Source organism: Macrotis lagotis, chromosome 1 (genome assembly GCF_037893015.1).
Source record: "Macrotis lagotis isolate mMagLag1 chromosome 1, bilby.v1.9.chrom.fasta, whole genome shotgun sequence".
Taxonomy (NCBI): domain Eukaryota; kingdom Metazoa; phylum Chordata; class Mammalia; order Peramelemorphia; family Peramelidae; genus Macrotis; species Macrotis lagotis.
Window position 1 is genome coordinate 828,608,954 of NC_133658.1, and position 20,153 is coordinate 828,629,106.

Sequence of the window (20,153 nt, forward strand, 5' to 3'; positions counted from 1 at the left end):
CAATCCTCCTTGAATATCCTACACTGTGGTCATTTAGAACATTTACAAAAAGAAACAAAAGCCCATTATGTTGACATCCAAAGTACAGTGTGTCCTTAATCCCTGCTTCTTAGATCTTGAGAATGGCAACAACCTTTAAAAACTGTCGGTGTTATTCTATACAGGGGTTGGAGGACTTTCTTTGGGATTTAAATGCTCAAAGCATGTATAAAAACAGTTTTTTGGGGCATAGATGTATATTTTAATCTCTTACTAGAGCTAGAAAACGTATAGATGCTTTCATTAAGGAAATCGTCTATGAAGTACACGGTTTAAGAAACTGGTTCTTTTGGTTGGTTCAAGATAGGCCATCATTTTCAAATGACTAAACCTTTCAGGTGTCATCAAAGTCAGTTGGTAGAAGTAAGATTACATCTAATGCATTTTCAGTTTGAGTAAAAGGGTATTTTAGTAGCAAAGAAACAACTTTTCTCCCTCTCTTTCATAAATGTGTTGCTTGTTAAAACCAAGCTGAGATCTCTCAAATCTGAAAGACTCTCCTGTTCCCAAGGTCTGTAAAACGAAGCAATTTTGTTCCCTTTTACATTATAGACTTGCTCCAAAAAGACAAGCAACCCTAAAATTATTAAATGATTAGATGTTTTAGGACTGCTGATAATATGTTAGAAATGAATATTTTACATAATTTAATACTCAGCACTGGCATAAACTTGTCTCAGTGTACTTTCTTGACTTATGCACAAAGGCTTCCCCTGAGCCCAAGTTCAGTTGCATGTAAATCATTTCCATTAGTTGGAAAGTTGTTAAACATTATTAATAATACGAATGTGGATAATGATACTTTAACCTTTTTCATCACTTGCCAAAATAATGCCACCCACCTTTGTACCAGAAAAAGGACTGGTCATATATTTGTGAGAAAATAGGCATTTTTTATGTGTGTTTTAACCTCTTTTTATCCTACCACAGGATTAGTAGTAAAAGGTCACACACACATGATATAGAGAGGATTATTACCTAAGGGAGCCTTTAAACTGAACACAATATTTATAAACAGTTAAAACTTTATTTTCCTTCTTACATGTGTATTTTAAGAAAGAAATCTTGAATTCTACCCATGGATGTGAGTTGAGATGAGATAATATTGAGAACCAGGGTGTGTTTTTTTTTAAATTAAAATTAACATGTTAAAATTAATGCCTTCATCAAGAATTATGATTTGGTATGAGCAGGCTTTCTGATATTTGGATCGCAAGCTTTGGTGTGTTAATCAAAAAAGGATCTAATTTTTTTTTTATATGAAAATTCATTTAAATTTTGCCATTGAGATGACACTTGTGGTAGCTCTTAGTTAGAGGGTCAGAAGGATGGAACTGCTTGCTACATAGGATATGTACTTTCCCAAAAGTTTCAGTGAAAGATGTAATCTTAAAGTAGCTTTAAGTCATAACTAAGACTTGTGGGAGACCCTGTAGTTGATTTGTAGTGTTAATTAATCCTGATGATAATAACCATTTGGATGATTTCCCCAACGCCAGTTTGTATAGAGATATAATTATTTTTAATAAAATAAGGCAAAGGAAAGAGTTTTTCAGTTTTAATCAAGCTCCCAAAACTTTTGTCTTTTTTGAGGTTGTGAGGTTATGATAATAAATATACTGACATTTACCGAAGTTTGGAAATTCATTCAAATGGACTCTGGAATGATAAATGTGTTGTATTGTTCTTCTGATGACATAACAAATTTCAAACTACATGAAAAGATTGAAAATGATGTACAATGGAAAAGAACATTATTGAGCTCAAGCCATTGTATTTTCCATGGACATAGTTGTGTTGACTTCTTATCAAGAGATGTGATTTGGTTTCAGTGATGCTTGGGATTTTTAATAGATCCGTTTTTAAAAAATAAAATTTTTGAACAATAAAAATAAAGCACACAATTTCTCTTTCAATCTCATTTTATAAAAATTGAGATCTATTATATAGCTATTAGGAACTATAATATGATTAAGCATTGATGGACTTTGATCTACCTCAAGAATAGTATTTAAGACTAGGGTATTGGAAATTCCAGGGGTTTGGTTGGGAGTAGGGATTGGTAGGAGAGGTTAACTATCCCATGGTGGGAATGATAGACTCTATAGTAAATTGAAAACTTTGTATTTCTTTTTGTATCCTTATGGGTTCCTAATAACATGCCTAACTCTAAGCTCTAGTGTGCCAAATGTTAAACTCTTAAGTGCCAAATGTTAAACTACCCTAGAGGTTAACTGGGCATTTGCCCAGTGGTTTGTTGGTCCATCTGTACTTTCAGCACTTTCAGGGTGAAATATTCAGCAGCAAAGGCCTGTATGTTTCTGGAAACTGCCAAGAAACTTGCATCATGGTAATTTTCCTGGCCTACTTTTTGGAGAGTACCCTGTGATTTTATAGTATTGGGATGGTTTTAATTTGTTTCAATTCAACAAACATTTGTTGGACATATAAACTTCATTGTGCTTAGTGCTCTGAATGAATAAGCCTTTAAGGAGTTTATATTACAGAACAGAAGACATAACTCTTAAGACAATATAGAAAGTCCACAAGAGAGATGTAAACAGAGTGCACAGAAATTACTTTTGACTCTGTGGTTTTGTGTGTGTGTGTGTGTGTGTGTGTGTGTGTGTGTGTGTGTGTGAGAGAGAGAGAGAGAGAGAGAGAGAGAGAGAGAGAGAGAACGAACAAGAAAGGTGTCTTGGCAACATTTGAGCATTTGATCTGGACCTTGAATAGGTCTGCTTTTTTTTTTTGCAAGGCAAAATGGGGTTAAGTGGCTTACCCAAGGTCACACAGACAGGTAGGTAATTATTAAGTGTCTGAGGCTGTATTTGAACTCAGGTACTCCTGACTCCAGGGCCAGTGTGCTATCCCACCCCAGAATAGGTCTGATTTTGAAAGGTCAAGATTGGATGTCCCAGAGGGATTTGGAGGTGGGAAGGCATAGAAGATGTTGAGGTCCAGGTTGGCAGAAACATTGGTTGTTTTCCAGGGCAGATACCATAGGGTTGGTGTTGACAGTTGATGTGATGTAGTTGAGAATCCAGAAATTTCTGCCATGGGATGACTAGATCTGGGTCCCGAGATGCTGATTGTGTTTTCTCTGCTTCACTACAGCAAGCTTGCAGGATCTCGACTACACCACCAGAGGGACCTCCTTTAGATCTTATGGCCTGCTTTCATCCAAAATCCATCATTTTCACCAACAACTTTCCATTCTTGAATGTTGCTATCCCTAGGCACAGAAGAAGAGAAGAAGACCATTCATCTTTTTTTTTTCTTTCTCTTCCTTTTTTAAAGAATCAAAGGCAATTGCAGGGCCAACAGAGTTTCTCAGATACACTTAGTATGAGAGATGATCTTAACTGGAAACAGTACTGTTAAGAGTTTGGAGTCCTTGCTCCACTATTTACAGTCTGTGGAACTAGCCCATTTTAGCTACTTAACTTTTTTATGTCTCGATTTATTTATTGATTTTCTTTGTAAGACAAAGATCAAATACATTTGCCTATTGGGTAGTTTTGATATATGGAAAGGACTCTGAATAAACCCTTAAAGCATTATAAAAAATGATTTTTTTTTTTTTACTTTTCATCCTTCCTTCAACTTGAATCTCCTAGTTTCTTGGAACAGTCTGATATAATTGTCAGTGGCAGGTAAATCCTTGCAGATAAAGATTACTTTATATTCAGAATTCTTTTCTCCCAAGGAACTCAGAATGATGGATTTTCTTAGCAGCCCCTATAGTTTATTTAGTGTAGGAGGCAGAAATAGCAAGGACAGGTTAAGCTTTGGACTATTCATTTGTGGATATAAGGAGAAGATCTAGTAATATTTTACTTTTAGCATTTTTATAATGCCTTTTTCCTGAGGAACCCAGAGTGTGGGATTCACTTAGTTTAATCCAGCGTAGGAGGAAGCTATAGCAAGGACATTCAATCTTTAAACTATTCATTTGTGGATAATAGGAAATAGCTACTGTTGCTATATTTTATATTCAGAATGCTTTTCTCCTAAGGAGCTCAAAATACTGAATTCTCTTAGCAGCTTTTGTCTTTTGTCATTTGTAGGAGGTAGAGGTGGTAAGGATGGTCACACTTTTCATTATCTTCCTGTGGACTCTTTCCTTGTGGTTTGTTATAATATACTACTAGTTTTAAATTCTAGGCTGACTTAACGACTACCACCAGAATACTTCCTTCATCACCAGGTAAATGTTGGGCTGTTTTAGAATTAGTTTGTCATCTATACTGGTGGCACCTATCTGCCCTACCACACGGCTAACCATTTATTCATTCATTTATTTATTTATTTAGGCATGGCAATGGGGTTAAGTGACTTGCCCAAGACCACACAGCTAGGTAATTATTAAGTGTCTGAGGCCAGATTTGAACTCAAGTCCTTGTGACCTCAGGGCTGGTGCTCTATTAACACCTAGCTGCACTTGGGAGTTAGAAAATCACATATAGTCCAACTTTCTCATTTTACAAATGAGGAAAGTGAAAACCAAGGAAGTTAGAGGTGACTTGTTCAGTCAGTCATACAAGCATTCCAGCTTTGGTCTCTTGGATTCCAAATCTTATGCTCTTTCCATTTTAACAGTAGTTGTCTAATCAAGTACCTTAAAATCTGGAGTCAGTTTTACCAATAGTTACCACCCACGCTTTAGGGATTTTTAAAGCTATTTCCTGGACATTTAAGTCCTTGCATTTTTGTAATTTCATTTTTTTTTTCATAGGAACAGTGGTTAAGTTTCAGGTTGGTATGCAAGTACTTAGCTCATAATATACCTGAAATATAGTATTCCAGAACCTAATTGTGACATTTAACAGTGTTTCTGTGGGAAAGTGTTCATAATTCTAACTTGGGAAACCAGGAACACATCAAATGTCAGATGTTCCTTGAATTGAATCAAATTTCCTTTTGTGGTGGCTCACTCCTCCCTTGCCTCCTGCAGTGGTTTCTGGGACTTGTGGCACCTGCTAGGGAAAGGGATGCAGGCTGTGTTGATGCCTGAGCCACTGGCAGTGGCTAAGGAATGAGGGACAAAGAGAAAAGCTTTACAGTTTGGGGAATGAGGAGCTATAAAGGATCAGGTCCTCTTGCTAGGTAAGCCTGAGAGGTCTTTGGTCCTGAAATAGCCAGTTCTTAGCTTCAGAGATTGCTATAGCTATTGCTTGTTGTTCATACAGAAGATTTGTTCCCTTCCCCTGGATCGTGATAGGAAAAAAAATGAATTATACACAGCTTGTCTAAACTAATTGCCTTGAAGGGAGCTTCATTTTCAGTTTTTTTCCTAAAAACTTTTTTGGCTAGTACAGAGCCACAATAAAGATGTTAAGGCTTTATTTTTTTTAGCTTTCCCTGCTCTTCTCCTCTTCTCTCCCCCTCCCCCCCTTTAGATATTATAACTGGGGTTCCAGGGACCATAAATCTTTGAATTTAGATGTGGAAAAAAATTACATCTCTATTTTTACTAACCCGTAATCGAAATTTAGCCTTTTCTTCAATTATGAATGTAGGCAAAAATCATTATTCTGACAAAGAGTCTATAGGCATCATTAGACTGCCAGGAAAGAGTAAGAAGAAACCCTATAAGTAAGACAGTCTTAGATTCATCTAGTTACTATTTCAGAGAAAAACCCCAGATGTAGGCTAATCTGAGCATCTGAGACATAACCTAAGCAGGAGGTCTGAGTGGAGAGCAGGACAACATACCTGTGAGGGGGTTGTGTGTGTCTGTCTGTCTCAGTTTTGTGTAGTGATGTATAATTTGTCCACAAATTAATCCAAAGCATTGATTTTTTTACTTTCTCTCAGTCTTCTACATGCTGTTAAGGCTTTTGAGAGAATACAGAATTTCCAGTTTCTTCTGAGAAAGTTACTCTGGATATAGTATGACAGGGAGATTGAGCAGGGTTTAGGATCTGCTAAGGAACCTGACTGGCCTCTTAGAAGGAAGGAATGTACATAAATTGGTCATACATAAATGAGGGCCTGCCTGTAATTGGGAAATGAAATCTGAAACCCAAAATTAACACAAACTAATTTTCTTGTTTTCATCACATTTATTTAGTAAATTTTCATTAAATATTTTCAAAATTAGAAAATATTCAACAGGGGTCCTGTTTCAAGCATTTTCTTGGTGATAAGGGGGAGTTTGAATACATTCTCTTTGACGCTAGTCATTAACTTCTGTGTTCTCTTGATTTTTTTGTAAGATTTGTCACTATTGACCACTGTGTCACTGTCTGGGTTTCTTTTCATTTTGTTCTTTGTTTCTTTTCTTTTTATCATTTAAAATAGTGTTCATTCCCTATAAGTATTGCTTGTCTAACCCTAACCCTCTATACAGATGGACTCTAAATCTCTATTTTTCTTCAGTCTTGTGTAGTTTTACATTTGGCTTTTATGCTTAAATTGATGCATCACATAGTAGTAGTGGTTAAGACTGACCTTGAAGCCAGCAAGACCTGCATTCAGTGTCCATCTCTTGATCTGTGCTGATTTTGTCGCCTGGTTGGGCAGCTCTCTTAAGACTTTAAGATGCAGAAAGGCATAGATTTGCATTGGTAGAGGCAATTTCCTCAGCTGAGTTACCTAGATCAATAAAATCACAGGTCTAGGCCCTATCCCTGTCCTGCTTTTACCTTGGAATCTACCTCCTTTCAAAACTGCCTCCAACTCCTCTGACTCCCCCATTTCTGTCATTATTTCCCATCACCTCCCAGTCATCTTAGAGACAGAGCTATGTGATAAACATTTGTTCATTTCTCTGGAATTTACTTTAATTTCTTCTTTTCCCCTCTACCCCCAATTGAAATTTAATATTATCCTTCATGTCTCTAATAATAATACTTTTCATGTAACTAAAATGTGCTAAATTTTTTATCCTTTTAATATTCAAGAGATATGATTCTATTGATTCTGTTTATCATGTTTCTTTCATCCATTTTCCACTACCATCACCTCAGCCTCAGTTTCTCCCTGCTTATGCCTTGCTCATCTCTACTCTCCTCTACCCCTTTTCTGGTTCCTTTCATTTCTTTTTCCTTCCTTTCATTCCTCTTTCCATCATTCCTCATTGCCCATCTCAAAACATGTTCTTTAAAATCTTGCTTTCTCTAGTCAGTCCACAGCAGCCTCTCCACTCTTTGAAGTCCTGGAGACCCTTTCATTTGGGTTCTATCATAATTTTTATTTTAACTTTTCTTGTACACATCTTGCATCAACTAGATGGTAAACATTTTGAAGGTGGGAGTAGTATATAGCACATTGTAGAAGAAGAAAAACCCTGGAATAGGAGTGGAAGCTTAGCTTGTACCACTGGCATGATGGAAGGTTTGAGTTCAGATCTCTGCCTCAGATACTTAGTAGCTTGTAGGACCCTGGGCAAATCACTTAACCCTGTTTGCCTCAGTTCCTCATCTGTATAATGAACCAGAGAAGGAAATGGCAAACCACTCCAGTATCTTTTGCCAGGGGTCACAAAGAGTGGGACATGACTGAAAAATGACTGAACAGCAACAACACTAGGTGATCATGGGTATGTCACCTCATTTTGTGAACCTCAATTTCCTCACTGGTAAAATGAGGATAATAATGTTCGTCCTACCTGCCTCATGGGGTTGGTATGAGGAAAAGCTCTTTGTAAACTCAAACTATATATATACAAAACATTTGTTGTTGTTAGGTTAATATGTCATGTTGACTGTGCCTGGATAGTATCTTCTGTGGGGGAGAAGCTGAAGTGAACAGTGATTTTAAAGTCACCTGGATTAAATTCTGTTAGTACAATTTGCTTGATTAATAAAAATGTCCTACATATATTAATTGGCAAACATTAGAGCACCCTTCTAGGTCTGGAGGAAGATGAAAAGTTTAAATAAGACCTAGTCCTTCTACTTAAGAAAGTAAAGCAATACAAGTAGCTATACATCTTTAGGTAGTAATTTTTTTATTTAATGGATGAGACCTTCCTTATTGCTTCATTTTCTTTCTTTATAAGATATGATCAGCTTTAATAAAATCCTGTATTTGAAAATTATTTTAGTAGTAGTCCTAATAGAAATTTAATATTTTTCTTCATGTCCCAAATAATTTAAATTTAATATTTTCCATGTGACTAGAATGTGTTAAATTTTATATCCTTAAATATTCTAGTTCATAAACCAAAATAGTTCTGTTAAATCACTTTTATGATATATCATTGAGAAAATAGGATTTGGCATGTACATTTTTTCCTTAGTTTCTTACAAATGCATTCCAAAGTCAAATACTTCACACAAATATTTGCCAATTTGATGTGTAGTTTCCGTTACCTGAAGTCTTGTAATCACAGAATTGATTCTAGCTTTGTTAGTTCCAGAATATTTAAATTTGTACCTGATTCCAGACTAGTATATCCTCCTTTTTAAAAGGAAGCTTATAAATGCATTTTTCTTTGAAAAAAAATCAAAATTTGAATATTAAAAATATGAAAGTAATCATAGGAAAATTGAACAAAAGCATCAATTCAAAATTAACTATCGCGATTAAACTGACATTTCCATATGTTTCTGAAGAAACATGGTTATGTTATTAAATGTGAGATTTTGTGGTTATCTAGTCTCCTTAGGGCAAGAATTCTTGGTGGTCTATAAACTTGTTAAACATTTTTTTGAAAACTTTCTTTCAATATAATTGGTTAAAAACATTCTCTGAAAAGGGGTCTGCAGACTTCATTTTCATTAGACTGCTAAAGGAGACCACAGTGCAAAAAAGAAGTTAAGAATCCTTGCTTTTATAATCAATAACTATTACCATAGCAATGAAATGCATTCATATTAAGTTTAAAATAACCAGAGGAAACTAAATTTGGAGGATCTGAACCTGAAGTTGATACCAAATAAAAGTGATTACTTGGGGAATAATTGGAGTAGCCATGACTAACTCATCATATACCATAAGATTACATACAAAGAAAATTCTAGGGTGTGGTTTTTTCAGAAGCCACAAACATAGATTCTTAAATAGCCTGGAGCCATTTAGAACTAACATGCAGTGAAGTGTGTATTATAATTGGTGAGTAAGGCTTTGCTACTGGTGTGTTCAATACCTGTAGTAACAGACCATTATTTCATAAAAATAACCCCTGCTGAAAAAAAAACATTAAAAATAGTCTGAATAGCTCACTACTTGAGGTTTTATCAAACGTGTAATTAACTTCAACATGAAGAAAATAGCTTTTGAACCAAAATATCACACCTGCATGACTGTGGTTGATACCAGCTCAGACTAGTCAAGCTAACCAGTAAAGTATGTTCAATTTGAAAGTAACCAATCTTCAATTTTCCTCATTTTTCATGGTTTGTGGATTGTAATTGTAGCTGTGTTGCTCCTCTCCCCCACTCCATTCCTATTCCCTCTTTTGGGGAAAATTACATTTTTAGTAGGGAATGTTTTATAGGGAGTAGCTTAGTTCTTGAAGAAGACCCATGACATCAGAGAGGTTGATGCCATGACAATCATGGGAATTGGATTTGAGTGAGGGGGTGCTGTGCTAATTCACCAGTCTCACTTTCTTCTCTGAAGCCATCTGGGTCCAATGGCCGGATATGATTCAGGATGACTGGAGATGACCCTGGGTATGTAATAACCCTGGGGTAAGTGACTTGCCCAAGGTCAGTCTGCTAGTAAGGGGGCTACTTAAATGCTGCACGATTACTGTTGGACAGATAATGTCAGCTTCTCAGATTTTCCTACACTATCTTTAGAGAAAGAAATCAAGAGTCTGGGAGTGATCTTTTTTTTTTTTGCAAGGCAATGGGGATAAGTGGCTTGCCCAAAGCCACACAGCTAGGTAATTAAGTGTCTGAGGCCAGATTTGAACTCACCTACTCCTTGACTCCAGGGCCAGTATTCTATCCACTACCCGGAAGTTTTTAAAATTTTTTCTCAACTTTTTAGTTTTGCTTTTGCAGTGAGTAGGGAAGTTTGTTCATTTTCCTGAGGAAGGACCATCCATGTATGAGTTCAGGTGGATGCACAGTCAGTCTGGTCAGAAACGTTGCCTCAGGTTCCTTAACTTCTCAGGAACTCCTGTATTTCATTTTGACCTCCTCAGAAGAGAGTCAAATCCTTCTCTGCCTTCCAGGATATCCAAGCACAGCTGTTGGAGTTCACCCATCTGCACAGAGGTTCCCCCCTTGCCTGCACAGGAAGTGGTGACTCTGACAAGCCCTACCTTTTTTGACACACCTTATTTGTGTGGAAATTCCAAGGTGGCCTCATTCATCACTGTGACTTGACTCTGTACATCTTGAGTTTTTTTGTTTTTTAAAGAAATCTTACTATTTCTGACTTGAGTTTTGCTAGATGATATTTGACTTAATCACTGTGTGGTACTGGTTGTTGACTTTAGTTGCAGGTTTGATCTTAATGATACACACAAGACCTTAACAAATGGAAGGATGCTATTTTTGTTAATCAGATTAAAGGAAATCTGTGATGAGAGAAGAGGGTGTGTCTTATTTTTGTGATTTGGTTGTAAGTAATTTCTTGCATAATCAGTGTTTTCTTTGTTACTAACAAATTTTTTAAATAGATTATGATTTTGGGGATGTTTTTATTGAATTGAATGTAGAGAAGATATTTGAACATCAAGCACAAAAATGTTTCATATCTGCTTTCTCTTATTTTTTTTTATTGTTTTTTGAATTTTACAATTTTTTTCCCCCAATCTCGATCCCCTTCCCCACCCCCCACAGAAGGCAAGTCTGATAGTCTTTACATTGTTTCCATGGTATACATTAATCAAAATTGAATGTGTTGGGAGAGAAATCATATCCTTAAGGAAAAGAATAATATATAAGAAATACATCGAATTCTTTTTTTTATTTTTGCAAGGCAATAGGGTTAAAAGTGTCTTGCCCAAGCTAAGTAAGTATTAATTGTCTGAAGACAAATTTGAACTCAGGTCCTTCTGACTCATGGTGCTTTCTATTCACTGTGCTCTAACTGCCCTTCTGCTTTTCTCTTTTTTTAATTTATTTTTATTAAAGATATCATTTGAGTTTTACAATTTTCCCCCAATCTTACTCCCCCCCCCACGGAAAGCAATCTGTCAGTCTTTACTTTGTTTCCATGTTGTGCATTGATCCAAATTGAGTGTGATGAGAGAGAAATCATATCCTTAAAGAAGAGACGAGAAGTCTAGGAGGTAACAAGATCAGACAATAAGCTATCTGTTTTTTTCTAAATTAAAGGGAATAGTACTTTGAACTTTGTTCAAACTCCCACTCTTTATCTGGATACAGATGGCACTCTCCTTTGCAGACAGCCCAGAATTTTTCCCCATTGTTGCACTGATGGAATGAGCGAGTCCTTCAAGGTTGAACATCACTCCCATGTTGCTGTTAGGGTGTACAGTGTTTTTCTGGTTCTGCTCATCTCACTCAGCATCAGCTCATGCAAATCCCTCCAGGCTTCCCTGAATTCCTGTCCCTCCTGGTTTCTAATAGAACAGTAGTGTTCCATGACATACATATACCACAGTTTGCTAAGCCATTCCCCAGTTGAAGGACATTTACTTGATTTCTAATTCTTTGCCACCACAAACAGGGCTGCTATGAATATTTTTTGTACAAGTAATGCTTTTACCCTTTTTCCTCATCTCTTCAGGGTATAGACCCAGTAGTGGTATTGCTGGGTCAAAGAGTATGCACATTTTTGTTGCCCTTTGGGCGTAGTTCCAAATAGCTCTCCAGAAGGGTTGGATGAGTTCACAGCTCTACCAACATTTTATTAGTGTCCCAGATTTCCCACAACCCTTCCAACAATGATCATTGTCCCTTCTGGTTATATTGGCCAGTCTGAGAGGTGTGAGGTGGTACCTCAGAGAAGATTTAATTTGCATTTCTCTAATAATGATTTAGAGCATTTTTTTTCATATGGCTATTGATTGCTTTGTGCATTCTCTTTAAAAAAAATTTAACTTGTTGTCTTAAAGCTTTGTTTCAATGTTGCTTTTGCTTCATTGACAGGAGACCACATTGTTGGTTTAATCTCTTTGTTCCCTTGGGAGCAAAATAATATTTTAGGTATAGCAGAAGGAAATAGGAAAGAGTGATCCTAACCCAAGGATGACAAAGTACTCTGAGAGCCAAACTAAATAGGTGCTGCATAAATGTGAGCTGTTACCTTCATTATTATATGAAAAATTGAGATTAGGATTAGTGGTGCTCTGATGCTTGAGGAGCAGGCACCCTGAGAGAGTAGAAGGTGGAAGGAAGCCCTGGCTTCTAGTCTTGATTCTGTCCTTGCCTCACTCTGCTACCTTGGGGAAGTCACCAACCCTTTCCCCCTTTCTGGGCAATACTTTTCTCATCTGTAAACATAAGATTCTGAAGTTTATAATTTATAAAAGCAAGAGAACAAAGTCATTTCATTTGAAATGGGAGAAAAATCACAGTGACATAATACCTTAAAAAGACATAAGTAGTTTACTCTAATTCCAGGTGTCCGCAATTTTGTTCCTTTCACACCCCCATCCCCATTTGCTTCTCTGCACTTAACTCTCCCAGTGTCCTCCGAGTGAAGTTGGCTGTTAATCCCTTCAGGATTCTAGGAGTAGACTAGTGAGATTTTCTTTTCCAGTTCTAGTTTTTAAAAATGGATTTCCTTAAGATATAGCAAGAAGAGAGATTAACAAAAACCATATACCCTATGGGAACATTTTCTCTTTGTATATCAAGGTCCTTGGGATGAGTTCAAAGGTGGTCAGACACAGATGTTGCTTTGAAGGTCCTTTTCTTTCCTCATGAAGTTCCCCTTTTGTGTAACCTTGCAAGGCTCTTGCTGTTCCTAAAAAAAATCCACACCTAGTATTTTTCCTATATAAGAGGTCACAAGCTCCAAAGCTACCACTTGTCCTAGGAGACTATCTTTCTACCTCTGTTTATAGGCCACTTACCTTTCTGATAGATTCTCATATCTCTGGTGGATCTCCCTTTCCTTCTCTAGCTTTCTGGTCACATCTCAGTCTACTTATTCATCCAAGATCAGGAAAAAACAAAAAAGAAGAAAACACAAAGGAAGCAGATGACATGAGTCAAGGACACCTGGTAAGGAGGAGGGCAGCCGCCCTTTTCTCTACCCTAAAGCTCACCCAAATTATACCTTGTTCACCAGGAGGGAAAAAAAGGCAAAAAGGATTATTAGGTGGGCAGATCACACTTGAGCTGTCTTCAGTCCCCAGTTTGGCAAGTTATTTGCCTTTAGATCTAGTTTCTCAGTTAACCAGTGAACTCTTTGTCATTATGCAGTATTTAGTCACTCACAGCCAGAAGAAGGTTCTCCAAGCTTCTATATATTGGAGTGAAATCATCACTGTTTGCACTATAGAGCCCACCAGGAAGGGCGGATAATTTCATGGACTAGACTCTCATTAGCTACTCTATTAAATTCATACTTTATTTTCTTTTTTAAATCTGGAAGATGGGATGCAAATCCTTCCTGCCAAAGACCATGGCTTGAAGACCATGACAAGGTAGGTCCTCTTTCAATAAGAAAAGTCTTACTTTGGATGATTTGGAATCAGAGGACCTGGGTTCAGATTTTAATTCAACCATGTAACCTTTTCTGGTCCTCAGTTTACCTATCTGTAAAATGTGTGTGGGATGTTTAGATTATTCTTATTTTTAGCAATGAGGTTACGTGGCTTGCCCAAGGCCACACAACTAGGTAATTATTAAGTGTCTAAGGTCTGATTTGAACTCATGTCCTCCTCACTCTGGGGCCAGTGCTTTATCCACTGTGCCACCTAGCCGACCTGCCCCTAGATTATTCTTAAAGGTCCTATTAATTTCCTTCAGTCCTTAACCATTGACCTTATGAAAAGGGTAGGGATTCAGGTGCTGAAAAGGCAGATACTTTGATAATTCACTGAGAATGGGTAGTGGAGAAGAGAGTACTGTGGAAAGAGGCTGAAATTCTTTCCTCCCTGAAGGAAGTTCATTTGGAGTTCCCATCATCTAATTTAGGGAACATGTAAAGCAACACTGTATCACATGATTCGGAAACTTTTAAATACCCCCCGCCAAAAAAAAGCCACTATGATTTTTCAAAGCTTGAAAACAATAACTACGTAAATGTTATGTGAAGAATTTTTTATAATTTGGTTGCTTAGAAGCAAGGTCAAAAGGAAATAATTTGCATATGGCTTAGCTAGAGGCTCATACTTTGGCAGCTTCTTTAGATAGGTACATATTCCAAATTTGGTTTGCCTTGTTTTAAAACAATTTAATACTCATTGAATAGAGATAGTATTCTGTGCAGTTGTTCATCATATTAAATTTGTGGCCAGTTTCAAATAATATAAAAATTCAACACATTCAACAGCTTTTGTGTCCATAATGATATAGTTTAATGATACTTCTAGTTTCCTTTAATTTGATAAAAATCAGTAATTTATTTTGATTCCATCAATCAGGGGATATGATTGTAAAAAGTAGAGCCTAACATTTATATGAGTAGAGTTAAAACATTACACACATGACCTACACTCTACGAAGATCATTTATTTATCTTTTCTGAGTTGAGTGAAGGGTTGTCAGGAAGATCCCAAGTTCAAATTCTGCCTCTAATCCTGTGTGACTCTGTTCAAGTCATTTAATCTCTTCTAGACTGTTTCCTTATTTGCAACAATGACATAATAGCACTTACTTCCCAGGATTGTTATGCGAATCAAATGAGATAACATATGTAAAGCCCTTGACAGACCTCAAAGTGATATATAAATGCAAGTTATTAACATCATCAGCATTAATAGTAATAAAAACTATTATCATTATTATTGTTGTTGTTATTAGACTTCTTTGTACCACTTGAGGTTGTATTTGTGGCCTAACTGTAAAATTTTAAATGTGATGATTGTGTATGGTGGAAGTATATTTTCGATTCCTTTCAGTCTATCAAATTTAAAATTGATACTTTTATTTTTACTCATCTTTATTCTTATATACATCTATTCCCCCAATTTCACCCGGTCATCTTTTTTTTTTTAGTTTTTGCAAGGCAATGGGGTTAAGTGGCTTGCCCAAGGCCACACAGCTAGGTAATTATTAAGTGTCTGAGGTCAGATTTGAACTCAGGAACTCCTGACTCCAGGGTCCATGCTCATCCATTGAGCCACCTAACCACCCCCAACCTTACCCTTTCAAAAAAAAAAAGAAATCATTCTAACAAATACTAAAAAAGAGGGCAAACAGCAACTAATACATCAAGTAAGTATGACATGATACAGAAAATATTCCATACCCCTAGTCTCCTCCTTCTGTAAAGAGAATTAAAGGCACTTTTTCTCAGTTCTTCTTTCTCAATGTTTAGTTGTGGGTTTTTTAAATCCTTTTAATCTACATTGTTGTAGTCATTGGGTATATTGTATTCCTGGTTTTGTTTACTTCATTCAGAAGTCTAATAGAGCGGAAAAAACATTTGCTCCTAAGTTAGAAGACCTGATATTTATACCAGTGTGGTCTTGGACAAGTTTTTAAACTACTTGGTTCTCATAAAATGAAGGGGATGAGAGGACATCCAAGGTCCCTTCCAGCTCCAGAATTATGATCCCAATATGGTCCTTCTCTTGTTTCTCTGAATTCTTTATATTCGTTGTTTGCACTGTGCTGTAATATTTCATTACATTTATATCACATTTTGTTTAGTAATTCCTGAATTATTTCCATGTCTTTTCTGTCATAAAAAGGCATGATCATGAATATTTTGTTGTATACAGATCTTTAATTTTTACTTTCTTGGAGTCATGTAGTGGTTACGTTTAAGATGTAAATGGATGAAGACTTCAGTCCCTTTTTAAAGCATAATTACAAATTGTTTTCCAGAATGATGGAACCAGTTCATAATGTGTTCAGTATGTGATTGTGCTTGTTTTTCTGCAGCCTTGCTCACCCTATTTCCATCTTTTCAGTCATTTTTGTCAAGTTACTGGATAGGAGGTAAAATGCCAGTGCCATTTTGCTTTTATTATAAGTAATTGAGAACAATTTCCCCCATAGTTGTTAGTAATCTTAACTTTTTTTTGGAGTTATTCATTTAAATTCATTCACCATTTATGAATTGAGGAATGTTATTCCCCTTCATGTCTCTGATATAGTGGTCTTTCCTGATCTCACAGTTGATAATGTTCTTTAAATTATTTTTACTACTTTGAAATTGCCCCCCCTGTGTATGTGTCAGGAGTTCCTGGCCTCAAATCCTGCCTTTCCAATGAATTGCTATGTGGTCACGGACAAGTCATTGAATCTCAGTTTTCTCATCTGTACAATGAAGGAATTCCTAGATCCAGTTAGAGGATGGGGATACTAAGAAAGACAAAAAATAGTCCCTGCCCTCCAGGAGCTTTTCTTCAATTGGGGGAGATAACTCTTAAGTTTATGTTCCTATTATTCTCCCTAGTAAAATATGGGATCTATGAGACCAAAAACTATTCCATTTTGTCTTTTTAAAAGTTTTGTGTTTTTTTTCAATGCAGTGGGGTTAAGTGACTTGCTCAAGGACACACAGCTAGGCAATTATTAAGTGTCTGAGGTTGGATTTGAACTCAGGTCCTCCTGACTCCAGGGCTGGTGCTGTATCCACTGTGCCACCTAGCTGCCCCTCCCTCCCATTTTATCTTGGTATTGCTTAGTAAGCCACTTAGAAAATGTTTGTGAAATTAAATCAAATTAGTTTGTCTCTTACCTCTTCATATTGTAGTGTACAACAGGCCATGAGTACATTGGGATTTGTTTTATAAGAACTATTGGTCTCTTTTTAATGAATGATAATTTCATTTCATTCCTTTTACTAAAATTATTGGAATTGAGTATTTAAAACTCATTAAAATTTCTCATTGTTCTACACAGGGTTAAAAAAACATCTCTTATGGTTTATACAGAATGTAATAATTTATATTTAATTTATTCAACTCATCCACGTTACTGACATTTATCATCTGACAAAGAGCAATACTGCACTTTTTCAGGTATTGTTTCCAATTCTTTAAGATATGTTATTTGTATTTCTTGTAGATTCCAGTTAGACCCTATGATGTTAGAGCTCTTAGCCTCATCAGAAACTGTGGGTTTTTTTTAAAATTATGCTGAATTTAGATGAAAAGGAATTACAAAAGCATGACAGCCACCATCTGCAGCCAAGTGTATTTTGACACCAGATTGGTGCTAGTATCATCAAAGCTCATTCATTCATTTATTCAACAAACATTAAGTATCAACTTTGTACAAAACCCTGTATTTGATGAGGGAGAAGGGGAAGGGGAAAGGGAAGGTAAAGGAAAGGAGAAGGGTGGATACAAAGATATTAACCAGAATTCCTAATCTTAATGGAACCAAATTTAATAAGAGGTTGATCTGATTAAATGAAGTGATGTATATATAAGCTTTTTAAACTTTAACCTTCTATAGGAATCAGCTGTTATTATAATTACAATCTCTAACCTTGAGTGTTTGGTTTCATGTAGCCAATTTTTGTCCTATTGAAGATGGCATCATGATCGTCCAATGACTTGATCTTCTGCTTTACTTTTCCAGCTAGAGATCTTAATTTTTCTCCCAAACCAAAAGTAAATATTCTGGGAGATCATCTGTTCAGCCTGGTTGAGTTTTAAACTGCTTAATAACAAGTGGTTTGAATATTAAAGGTTGCACTTGGTACCAGTGCATTTCTTGAGGTGACTTTGCTCCCTTTGCATGGGAGTGAAAATAGGGTAATTTATAATTCAGTAGAGGGAATATAGCAATCTATATGGAAACATAATTGTGATGCAGTTTTTCTCATTCTTCTCTCTGTCCCCTCCCCCAGTTGTTTTTCTTAAATCACACTTGGATTGATGCAGATTTGGAATCTTTCACTAATTATTGAAGTAAATATGGATGAATTTGAGTGTTTTATACTGTGTTTCTAAGAAGCCTTTTATTAAAGGCCTGCAGTGGTTGGGTGGCCACTTTGTACCAGTAAGAATGGTTTCAGTCCTGGAAATAATGCACACTAAATGTATTCATACAAACAAATCCTTAATTTCCTTTATAGTTAAAATATGCACACAATTAAAAGACAAGCTTTTGAAAGTCACGATTCCCAGATTAACTGTAACTGCTGCAAATATTTGTGTAAAACATTAGAAAAGGATAAAAAGCATATTTAATTGCATAGATTCTCTAATTTTGATTGGTTAATTTTGAAGTCTCAAGTTAATGCTGCATTTAAGCTTTTTTATTTGTATTTCCAGTTGTAATTTGAACTGTACTTTTTCTTTTAAAAAGGGAGGGAGAGAATTGTAAAAAATACAAAAATGAAATAAAAATTTCCCAACCTTTTGGGAATGCATTTAGATTTATTAATTTCATAAAACTAAATCTGTTGTGATTCTTAACTATTCAAAAATCACCTTGGGAATTTGGAACTGAAAAGTGCTTTTTTCCTTTACTCTCTCATTTGCTCTCAGATTTTTAATTACTGTGTGGTTTCTTAGGGCAATTAGACTCCAGTTGCTTAAAAAATTGCGTTGACTTATGTTTATATATTCTTGCATTTATTTTTTAAATATAAAATGCCAGTATTGATATCTGATGAGTATCTTCAAACAGTTAAATTATTCTTTCTAACAGAAACAATTTACTAGATGCCCCCAAGCTGTAGTCTCTGAGCCAACTGAGGAGGGTGGAGTTTCATTTGCTCATCACTGACAGTTTAAACTCTGCAGACTGATAAGACTATAGTGAGTTGTTAGACCACATTTATTGTGCAAATGAGCTTGCATCCTGAAAGAACTGCAGAAATGTTTAGAATTTGCATCATTGAATTTTAATAGCCTCTCTCCTTGATAATGAAGTGAAGTCCTTAGATTTATGAGTACCCATCCTGTCTGCAAATATGTTAATAGTATTTCTGTCCCTAAAAGAGAGCTGGTTCTGCCAAACATGAGGCTTGCCCTTTGCTATCCAGCAGGCTGGCCCCACTAGGGGATTTGACATCCTTCAATTTGGAATTCCCTTGTTTTTCTTCCTGTGATAGCATGGAATTCAAATTTTGGCTCATTCAACCTATGTTGAGGGAAGACAGGAAAAAGTCAAATTGGAATGTGAGATTAGAGTATACAAAAGAGTTTAAAGTCTGGATGTCAGATGGGCCTGCTTTTAAAAAAAGACTTGATTCTTGGAAATTACTTGGTGTATTTAAAAAAAGTGTCAAGAGAATATTGTAATGATTCATATTCTTATATCTGAATTTATGTGGGTATGTATTTATACTAGTTTACTCTTTAGTGGGGCATGTTTGTTATTTTGGGGGGCAAGGCTGGAGGAACTTAATTTTTACCCTTTCAAATTCTTTGGGATGACATGACATTTGTAGCAGGAATGATATGTAAAAGATGACTTCCTCTCAACCTTTCCTCCTCTACCTCTCCCACCCCAAAGAAAAGAAAAGAAATACACAAAAGGAGCTGTAGAATTGGTGTATGTTTTAGCTTATATTCAGGACTGTTTGCCAATTGTAATTAACACCATCATCAGTGATTCTTACCTTTTGATTTGTACTTTTTTTTAACCCAGAATTTGACAAATCAGAAAGTTTGCTTAAGCTGTTGCTCCAAAAAATGATGTTCTTGCTTTAAATATTTTAGAAAATCAGTGGGCTCAAAATAAAGGAAATCAGCCTATTATGTGAGCTTTTTATTGATTATTTTCTTATTTGCATCTTTAATCTGTCACTTATTACCGACCAGTTGAATATAGAAGATTCAGGAAGTTTCTTTTGTTCTCAATTAGAGGTAGCAAGTTTGCCACATGCAGCTTTAGGGACTGGTTAAGGTTGCAATTTTTGTTTAAACAAGTGACTCCTATTAAGAGAGTTTTTGTTTTGTTTTGCTCCATTCAAACTCCACACCCTATTTTTTTTTCCTCCTTTTACTTTTTTTCCCCCCATTCTTTCACTTGTACTTACCATTTGAGAATTGTGTATCTTCCCTCTCATCCCTTATTTTCAGACTATAAATTAGATATTCAATTACTTAAAGATTATTTTTGCAACTAAGTATGCAGATTTGGGCAGAATGATTA

At 36.0% G+C, this 20,153-nt stretch overlaps 1 protein-coding gene across 1 annotated transcript in view; it reads left to right on the forward strand.

Moving 5' to 3' along the window:
• FOXO1 (forkhead box O1) overlaps positions 1–20,153 on the forward strand; it is a 106,381-nt gene that overhangs the window by 1,043 nt on the left and 85,185 nt on the right. The window lies entirely within an intron of this gene.